The sequence below is a fragment of the Engraulis encrasicolus genome, chromosome 15 (genome assembly GCF_034702125.1).
Source record: "Engraulis encrasicolus isolate BLACKSEA-1 chromosome 15, IST_EnEncr_1.0, whole genome shotgun sequence".
Classification (NCBI taxonomy): Eukaryota; Metazoa; Chordata; class Actinopteri; order Clupeiformes; family Engraulidae; genus Engraulis; species Engraulis encrasicolus.
This window is the reverse complement of record NC_085871.1, coordinates 49,454,515-49,464,274: the sequence shown is the minus strand read 5'-3', so window position 1 is coordinate 49,464,274 and position 9,760 is coordinate 49,454,515.

The following is a 9,760-nucleotide window of genomic DNA, read 5'->3' as shown; positions in this document are numbered from 1 at the left end:
CAGAGCAGACTTGCTACCCAACACTATTATTTGGCACAATTGTTTTTCTTTTAAAAAAAAAAAAATCCATTTTGACCAAAATAATCGTGATGACACACAATCGTCGTGGCAAACCACTGAGCTGAATGCAATTTGCTGCCATAAATCAGCTCGCTACAGATTACAAGAAAGATCACAAGAAGTGCTTACCAGCTGCCTCACCAATTTTCCAGATGTCACGTTGAGTGAAACTAACTAAAATCACAACATATGAACCTCTAGTTTGACTTACAGTGTTTGTATTCTCCAGCCCCATCAGTCCCATTCAGCATAAGAGACCATCCTCTCCAGTGCCGAGCTGTGTGTCCATGAAGAGTGACTGGTCCATGGATCCCCCTATGAACTTCAGAGGAGATGTTCCTGCTGGTCAGAGGTGTGTATCAAATACAGGCTACACTGGCTTGTTCTAACACCGTCCACTATGCACACATTAGTTGTCCTTTTTGCTGTGACTGTATAACATCCTATGTCTGTTCGTCGATCAGAAGTCAGATTTCTTTTTTGAGTGTACATGGAACTTGCAGTAAGAAACCCTTATTTTCTCTTCCCATGTACATACCGGACTTCCATGGGGTATCCAGCCTGTTACTGTGGGAGGCATTAATTGTCATTACTGTGTGACGACCTAGCATGGTGCAGTGAAGGAAATGCGTTTTGCCACAAATGTGTTGCTCAGACTCTATTCTACAGTTTTTAAAATATTTGTCATGTTTTGAACAGCTAGTGCAGAGCCCGTAGGGCCATATATGCCCATGTTGTGTTTTGTACTCTATATGACTTTAATGGTGTGGCCTACCCTATCATGTTCTCGTAGACTTAATAGGCCGATGGTCACTATAGTGTGTCTTGCTTTTAGAACCGCTGCACCATGTGTTACTTATGGAATGTTGGGTTTAGTACCTTCAAGAAGCAGTATGCATGTGTTACTTATGGAATGTTGGGTTTTGTAGCAGGTGGGTGGTGCTCGGAATAGAGTGAAGTATCATTTGTTAATCCTGGAGGAAATTAAGGTGTCCAGTAGCATACATTTAAAAATACAGAATACACAAGACATTACACACATCTTGGCACATTAACCATATACTGTAAAGGGGGATTCATACTTGGCGTGCCGTGTAAGTCTCCTTCATACTTCGCTCGCGACCTCACTCGCGACCTCACTCGCGCCATCACGTGACCCAAAATGACGTCACACGCCGTGGCGCGAGCTGCTGTGTCGCGACGTCGTGCACCCCACATTTTTTGTAACATGTCGTGCGCCACCAGCGACCATGCAGGTAGGCAGACAAAGCAGGAGTTGCGAAGAGAGGCTACAACTACTGTAGGCTACTACAGAATGGATCCTGCACCATTTTAAGGATAATAAAATGTCATAGAGAGTTATTTTATCTTCTCTCTTAAATGTTGTTCAGTGAAACAATTGTTTACTTTGTTCAGAAGCACGTTGTGTTCGGCGATATATTTAAAAATTCTGCCGCCAGAACAATGCTCTCACATGGTCTTGGAATGATCTGGCAATGTAGGCTACAACAAAAAATATATGTTTCAATGTGGTAAGTCACAAGTCAGACGTTCAGTAGCCCTACAGCAGCCGTGTTTGGCTTTCTATTTTATACATCCGTAGAACTCACGCTGCGAGTTGCGAAAGAAACTGCCGTTTCTCTCATGAACAGCAGAGGGCACTTCCGACAATGCGAGCGAAAGCCTTCTGAAGTATGAATAGTCTGTCGCAAGTGATGACGTCATTAATGGTTCTCGCGCCACACGCGACAAAATGCGCACGTGAAGTATGCAGAGCCCTTAACTCACTCTTATATAAATTTATCCAAAGGCAGATCACACACACACACACACACACACACACACACACACACACACACACACACACACACACACACACACACACACACACACACATATACACACACACACACACACACACACACACACACACATGAATCTGGCAAACCAATTACAACGCAAAGATGTGTTTTGAATCAAAGCGGGCAGGGTTTTGAGGGAAGGTTGTTCTCATCAACAATCTTCGGATGTATTATGCATCGAGGCCAGACTAAATTAGACATCCACATTTAGTCTGGTTTATCAAATCAGACACTTTGGGACCTGACCGAAACAGATTGTAATAAAACTTAGATAGAAAACTTAGGTAGAAAGCCAGAACTGTATTTGCATGAATCTGGCACTAATATTAAGTGAGAAACTGACTAGAACATTTTAATGAAGAGGGTAGGGCACTATACATCCATCCTTGATTATGTCAGTCAATTTAACAACGTGGAACACAACAGTCATCCGAATATGAATTATGAGATATCAAAAAGCTATACTTTAAAGTGGACATTCTCTTTTCTAAAGCTAGCGTACAATGTTGTGAACAGTGCCTGAAATCATAGTGTTAGGTTCTTGAGTCATTTCAGAGATAATTAGTCTTACAGGGACACTGTGCAGGAAATGGTCAAAAAAGGTACTGCAACTATGCTGCTCATTGAAACTGGGCTGCCCATTGCCAAATTTGATCTTTACATGAAAATTTACATGAAAAAAGTAATAAACAAATCTTTTATAGTATGGTCCAAGTAGAGTCATTTTTGCAGCTAAAAATTGCTATTTTTGGAAATTCAAAATGGCTGATCATGGAGAAGATCCCCCTTTTCATGTAAGAAAAGTGCAATTTTTCCAGTCATAATGAATACTTAGAATTTGATGCTGGTGGTAAGTATTCATGAAAAAGGTAACATTAGTGAATAGGCAGCATGAATTCTGGAAATAAACAACTAAAAATCTCACACAGTGTCCCTTTAAAGGTGAAAATGAGTTGTAGTAAAGTAGTATTAGAATAGTGTTAGAGAAGAATACCTTACCTGATATGAGTACCCCACCTGACACTCTGCACATATCATCATTATCATTATCATTTTGAAAGAGTGTTAGGTGGACTAACACAGTGGTTTCCCAAACTTTTTCTTCAGGGACCCATGTTTTTACCATTGTAAGTAAGGATACAAACGATTAATCGGTTAATCGTCTTTAATCGATCAAGATTTTAATCGATTAAAAAAACATTAATCGTAATTAATCGCCAATGTAACTGACAAGAGATCTAGGTGAAATGGGCATGTGAAGAGTCTGTGTGAAGAGGAGTGTCAATAGTGAGAATATTCAAGTCACCTTTGGATTAAAGAATTTGAATAGAATTTTTAACTATGAGATTTCTGTGGGAAAACGCCGCTTATCAATGAATCGTATGTCAATCGATAAGGCAATCAACTAACGATTAATGAATTTGTCGATCATTTGTATCCCTAATTGTAAGCTTTGGTGACCCAACCACGCAAGCGCCCGCATGAGAGGGAGTCACAAGATGCCCTCTGTTTCCTGCGAAAATTAATTTTAGTTATTTATTCCTCAATCCGTCTTTGGTCAAATATAGAATAAATGTTTCATGTAGCGCTTGGGTGGTTGACGTTTAAGGGCGTAACGACAAAAAAAAAAGTTGTTCAAATTCCTGAAAAAATTAATTGAAAAAAAATGGAAAAAAATAGAAAAAAATAAAGCACTTAGTGGTCCGTGGAATTTCGCCTAATTTTTGCCATTTTTGAGAAAATGTGTCCTGCATCAACACATTGCATAGGCATGTCACACCACAGGAAAATGAAGTCGCACCACAGGAAATTCACTGCATTATGGCCATTTTAATCCTTTTGTATACATGACTGACATCTGAGCTCATGCTAACTTGATAATGATATTTTGGTTAACCCTTTAAGACACGGCTTTATAAATTAGCTGTTACCAGACTGGCAATGACCCAGTCGTGATGTATTATTAAAGGCCCCGTGCACTGTCATAGTAGTTTAGTACTATAGTAGTTAACTTTCAATGTCTATTACAGCGTGCCTCAGGAGGTACGGCGCGCATTAAGGGGCTACTCTTAATATGTGTTTTCATTTATGAAAAAAAATGTTTCCTTCTATAAGAGCAGTCACACCACAGGACACCATAAAATGAACCTAAGCATTGCGTGACAGAAACATTGCAATATGAAGACATATTAAGAGGTTAATAATAGTCACCTTAAGCTTCCACAGCACTCTCCAATAACTGAGGTACTGACTGGTTAGGAGCCAGTCTTTAAGACCCTTGTAGTTGGCCTTGTAGCTACCTGTTCACAAACATTGACATACATGTCACCCCACAGGACGCAATTTGTGTTACGAAATTGAACTTGTAGTTAATATTACTGTCTTGAGTTTTTTTCACATTCACATATCTTAATATAAAGTTAATGTTTATGCAATCATGCCAAATGCTTCATACATTATTCAAAATGTTGTTGGTTAATTTATATATATATATATATATATATATATATATATATATATATATATTCCAGGTTTCATTAATGTTACAGTCACACCGCAGGATATTTGACATATAAACCTTTACATAAATCTTAACAACAATGTTTCTTCTCATCTAATTAGACTAATATGAAACATAATGTACCACATCTTGTTTCATTGACATTTGTTTTTTAAAGGAAAAATTACAACAGTTTTGTATGTTTTTAATCAATGTTACGAAAAAACAAGACGTCACGTCTCCCACCCGCTTACATTTTGTTGCTTTTATGCATACTGTATGCTGTATGCTGTCATTTATTCAACATGAGCTATATATGGTATTTAAAATGAAACCCCTTAAGATCAAGAGGGCTCCGCGACCCTCTATTTCTGCCATTAAGACTCAGAGAGATAAATTCGTATTTAACAATTTAATGTTGTTAACATAGTTGACAATGGAATTGGCATAAGTAGACAGTATTTGGCGTAGGTCCAATCATCAGCCCGGGTCTTGCGCTGGTGGATCCAGTAGAGCCTGCCGTAGCCGTGCAGCAGGAACTGGACCTTTAACCCCCCGGACAGGAAGACTGGACCCAACTGGTGGCGGTGGGGATGGAGGAGGAGATTTTGGACCGGCCATGCCTAAAGCCAGCAAGAAAGGAGAGTTTAGACACGTCCCTATAAAGGCAATGGCAGCCGCTGATTGGCTCTGCGAAATGCACAGGTGCTCTGAGTCTTCCTGGCAGAACTAATGCAGGCTACATTTCTGCCATTAAGACTCAGAGAGATAAATTCGTATTTAACAATTTAATGTTGTTAACATAGTTGACAATGGAATTGGCATAAGTAGACAGTATTTGGCGTAGGTCCAATCATCAGCCCGGGTCTTGCGCTGGCGGATCCAGTAGAGCCTGCCGTAGCCGTGCAGCAGGAACTGGACCTTTAACCCCCAAAACTAAGGAGGACATGCCGGATTTTAATACTGCCAATGAAGATTGAAATCCTGAGAAAATAACGCAACTTACCCCCAAAAGAGAGAACAAGGACAAGAGGAGACGCGTGACCCACCGTAGGCGACGACTGGAACCCACCTAGAGCATTTGAGGAGGACAAATAAATGAGACAAACATGAAACACTGCAAAAACCATGGGCAGGAACAGGCAGGCCCCTGCGGCCACATGAAGAAGTGGACATGGAAATCCCCTACACCACCACCAGTGGTTGCAGCTTGGGCACTTATGCAGGGCACTTATGCACTTATACAGGGCGCCCTCACGGAGGGCAGTACATGAAAACACGAAGCAAGAGCCCTCACGGAGGGTGGCACACTTGTAATAACCTATAGCAGGGCTATTCGATTAGAATTTGCATGGCCACATTTCGAAAACGTGAAGTAAGAGTACTTTCGGCCATAACTAACGTGGTACAGACCGCTTTGAGTGCTTGTGAATTGTAAAGCAGCGCCCGATTGCGGCATATAATGCTACAGCTAGGGCCGCATGAGCTTGAGCGAGTAACGCGCTCCGTTATAAGGAGCATTTACACGAATGCGCCACATGGGGGCAGGGAGAGACTCTAATCGGCGCAGCGTGCGCGTGTCTACTAAGGAAGCAGTGATTGAGCCCCTCGGGGGCAGAGAAATAGATAGACGGACATGTAGAACAGAAAGAAATAACGGACAAGGCATACAGGCGCTCTCTTGGAGAGCAGTGCGATATAAGCTCTAATAAGCGCAGCGTGCGCGTGCCTACTAAGGAAGCAGTGATTGAGCCCCTCGGGGGCAGAGAAATAGATAGACAGACATGTAGAACAGAAAGAAAATAACGGACAAGGCATACAGGCGCTCTCTCGGAGAGCAGTGCGAGATAAGCTCAAATCGGCGCAGCGTGCGCGAGCCTATGAGGAAGCAGTGATTTGCCTCACGGGGGCAGTGAAACACAAGGGAAATTGACATACGACACAGGAAGAAAATAACGAACAAGGCAGACAGGCGCTCTCACGGAGAGCAGTGAGAGATTAACTCTAATCGGCGCAGCGTGCGCGTGTCTACAAGGAAGCAGTGATTGAGCCCCTCGGGGGCAGAGAAATAGATAGACAGACATATAAAACAGAAAGAAAACAACAGACAAGGCAGACAGGCGCCCTCTCGGAGAGCAAGATAGGGAGGCAGAGAACTGCACGATAGCAGTGAGAGAGCTGCACGATAGCAGTGAGAGTAAGATAGGGAGGCAGAGAACTGCACGATAGCAGTGAGAGAGCTGCACGATAGCAGTGAGAGCAAGATAGGGAGGCAGAGAACTGCACGATAGCAGTGAGAGCAAGATAGGGAGGCAGAGAACTGCACGATAGCAGTGAGAGCAAGATAAGGACCAACATACATACATACAAACGTGAAACAGAAGGAAAATAATGAATGAAGGCAGACAGACAGCGTGTGCGTGCCTACGAAGGAAGCAGTGATTGTGCCTCGCGTGGGCAGTGAGATAGTTGGTAAACGTGCATACGAAACAGAAGGGAAATGACGGACGAAGGCAGACGGACAATCTCGCAGAGCGCTAATCGGCGCAGAGTGCGTGTGCCTACCAGGGAAGCAGTGATTGAGCCTCACGTGGGCAGTGAAATAGAAGGTAAACATACGTATGGAACAGATAGAAAATAATGGACAAAGGCAGAAAGACGTTCTCACGTAGAGCAATGCGTGATGAGGGCTAAACGCCGCAGCGTGCGCGTGTGAATGGTTACCGGGACGAGAGCCAACACCAACACCTGTGAGGGAGGTTACCTTATAGGCCGTTACGGAGTGAGCTTGAGCTTAGGACATCGGCAGGGAGAAAACTGGCCACCGCAGTGATATGATGAGCGTGTGCAAGATGTGGAGGGTGATGGGTAGCGTAACTGTTGCGTTGGTATGGATTAGACTTTTAGGAGGTGAATAGAGGTGCAGAGACTAGACTATGGGTGACCTGGATCCCAGCTGCGCTCATAAAATTGAATGCCTAACATCGTACAAATTGAAGGCGTATTGAAATTTCAGGTCTTGGAGTTAAAGACCAGAAACATGCACCTGCCGGTGGGTGGTGAGGACTGAGAAGTGTTGAATCAAGGGGAAAAGTAGTGCAGTATAGAGCATGAGGACCGAAAGAGGCGCAGTGATGTGTAAAGTAGCCATTACGCCAGTCCCGAGAGTATCGGACTTAGATGTTCTACCCTATGGGAGAATAGAGATGAGTGAAAATGAAATAGGGTAGCCAGGGTCACTGAGCATAAAGCCGGATCCCAAATGACGCCCTGTAGGCCTTCTGAGGACATATTGAGAGTGCACCAGGCCTTTGAACCTATGATAAATAAAGGAAATACATGAAGGAAGGAAAGGCACATGGGCAGCGATGGGCCCCGACGTGTGGACGAGCATGACCATCTGAGCACCTGGAACGGAAGGATAGAGTTTACAGTCAGCGACAATGAGAGTTTGCCATAGCTAGGCAAGCATTTCCTTTCCTTGCCGCGACTAGGCAGACGTTGTGGTTTGCTAACAGAACTGAAATGCAGCATGTACACAGAGAGAAGAATGAGACAGCCACGAGATAACAGAGCACAGGTGAAATTAGCAGCGAGAACAAATTGCATCGGTTGATTCATTGGTGCAGTAGAGGGCCTGGGCATACCTACGAGAGCAGAGAGGTTAACTGGAACTTATGCATGGTTAAAGGGTTGGATACTCGTATCAAATTTAGTCAATTCATAAATTTCGTCCTCCTACTTCAGATGGATGACTCACTGTACGAGGAGTAGTAGAGTCATGCTTGGCACGTGAAAGAAAAAGCGATCATATGTTAAGCAATTGCAATAATTTGAAATAAAATGCACTTAAATAGGTGCGCCCTTAAAATGTAGACAAGGGTGTAGCTAGTTAATGCTTTGTACGGCATGTTGATACCCCCAAAAGAATCCCGGGCCCATTTGCATGACAACAACTAAGTGAGCCACGGGAAGCCATGCACCACCAAGCACTTAAAAGCGGAGTCGTGCGGGTCTCCAGGCAGCGGCGCAGTGCTGATTGAATTAACCTATGAGACGGAGGAAAGAGAGGGACATATTATACTATACTATGCGTCGTTGGTGGGAAGGGCTCCGGCTGCAACGTGGAGGCGATAATTCCGACAGCTGAGTACTCGGAACATGCAGCGTGCAATCGCCAGTAGTGAACCTAGAACGAATGAACATGGCCATTATCAACACATCTTTTTAATGCTTGGTTAATCCCACAGATTAGGCTACTGCGCAGAAGCATACTGAGTCCCAGCAATGGACAGAGCTAATTAGCATGCCACACGGAGAGAGAGAAACGTGGGTGCTGGCATGCGAAACCACGGCACAAAGTCTCTGAATCATGAGCGAAAAGCAGAGCGTGCTACAGCCAGGGCTATGAAGATTTAAAGTAATTTACCTAGGAGCCAGAATACCCACATCTGAAAATGATAGATCTAAACCTCAAGTTATGCGAAAAGTTAAGTATTTTCAAGCATAAAACAACGAAGGCAGCTGTCTAAATAGAAGGACTGAGGGCCATGAAGGCCTAACTACCGCGATACGATGCGAAGGCAACAGAAAAAACGCGAAAGCACAAGAATTAACATGAAATACAGCATCGCCAAACTAAAGTAGTCAATAAATCAAAGTCAAGACAATAAATAGACGAAAATAAAAACTAGGGGGAAAATCTGACCCTACACTATGATCATGAAATAAATAAAATCGTTCTGTAGATATAGCCTGTTGGTTCACATTATTAATCAGGTAGGTCTAATGCCACTGCGCCAGCGAATAACTCCACCAGCACTACTCCGAAGACCCCGTATGGACTCCCGTATGGGCAACCTCACCAGAAACAGATAAGTAGGCCTACACGGATTACACAAAATGTAGCAGGTCAACAATGAGCCGCTCCCATAGAGATGACGAGCCGATCCTTAGGAACGAGAACCCCGTGAGTGAATTGCATGACTAAAATAGAGGGCAACGTCGACTCTAATAGCTACACAACGCACCGTGACGCATAACACATTGTCACCACGCCACGAAGGCTACAGACCAGTGCACAAGCGCTCAGTCAATCGACAACCAGATGAACCAGTTATGAATATTTCTAGGTCGGCGAGGAGGACACGAGACCACTAGTAACTCGTTACAGGGGGCACTCCACAAGTTAACTAAGCAGTCAGAGGGGAGATACAGCGGCAACGGGAAACGAGACATAAGAAGATAGTAAACGCATGACTATAAACTGAGAACCTATAGCTTAGGTTAGTGAAAGCAATACATTTTAAGCGACGATGAGAGGCAAGCCTCGCTTACT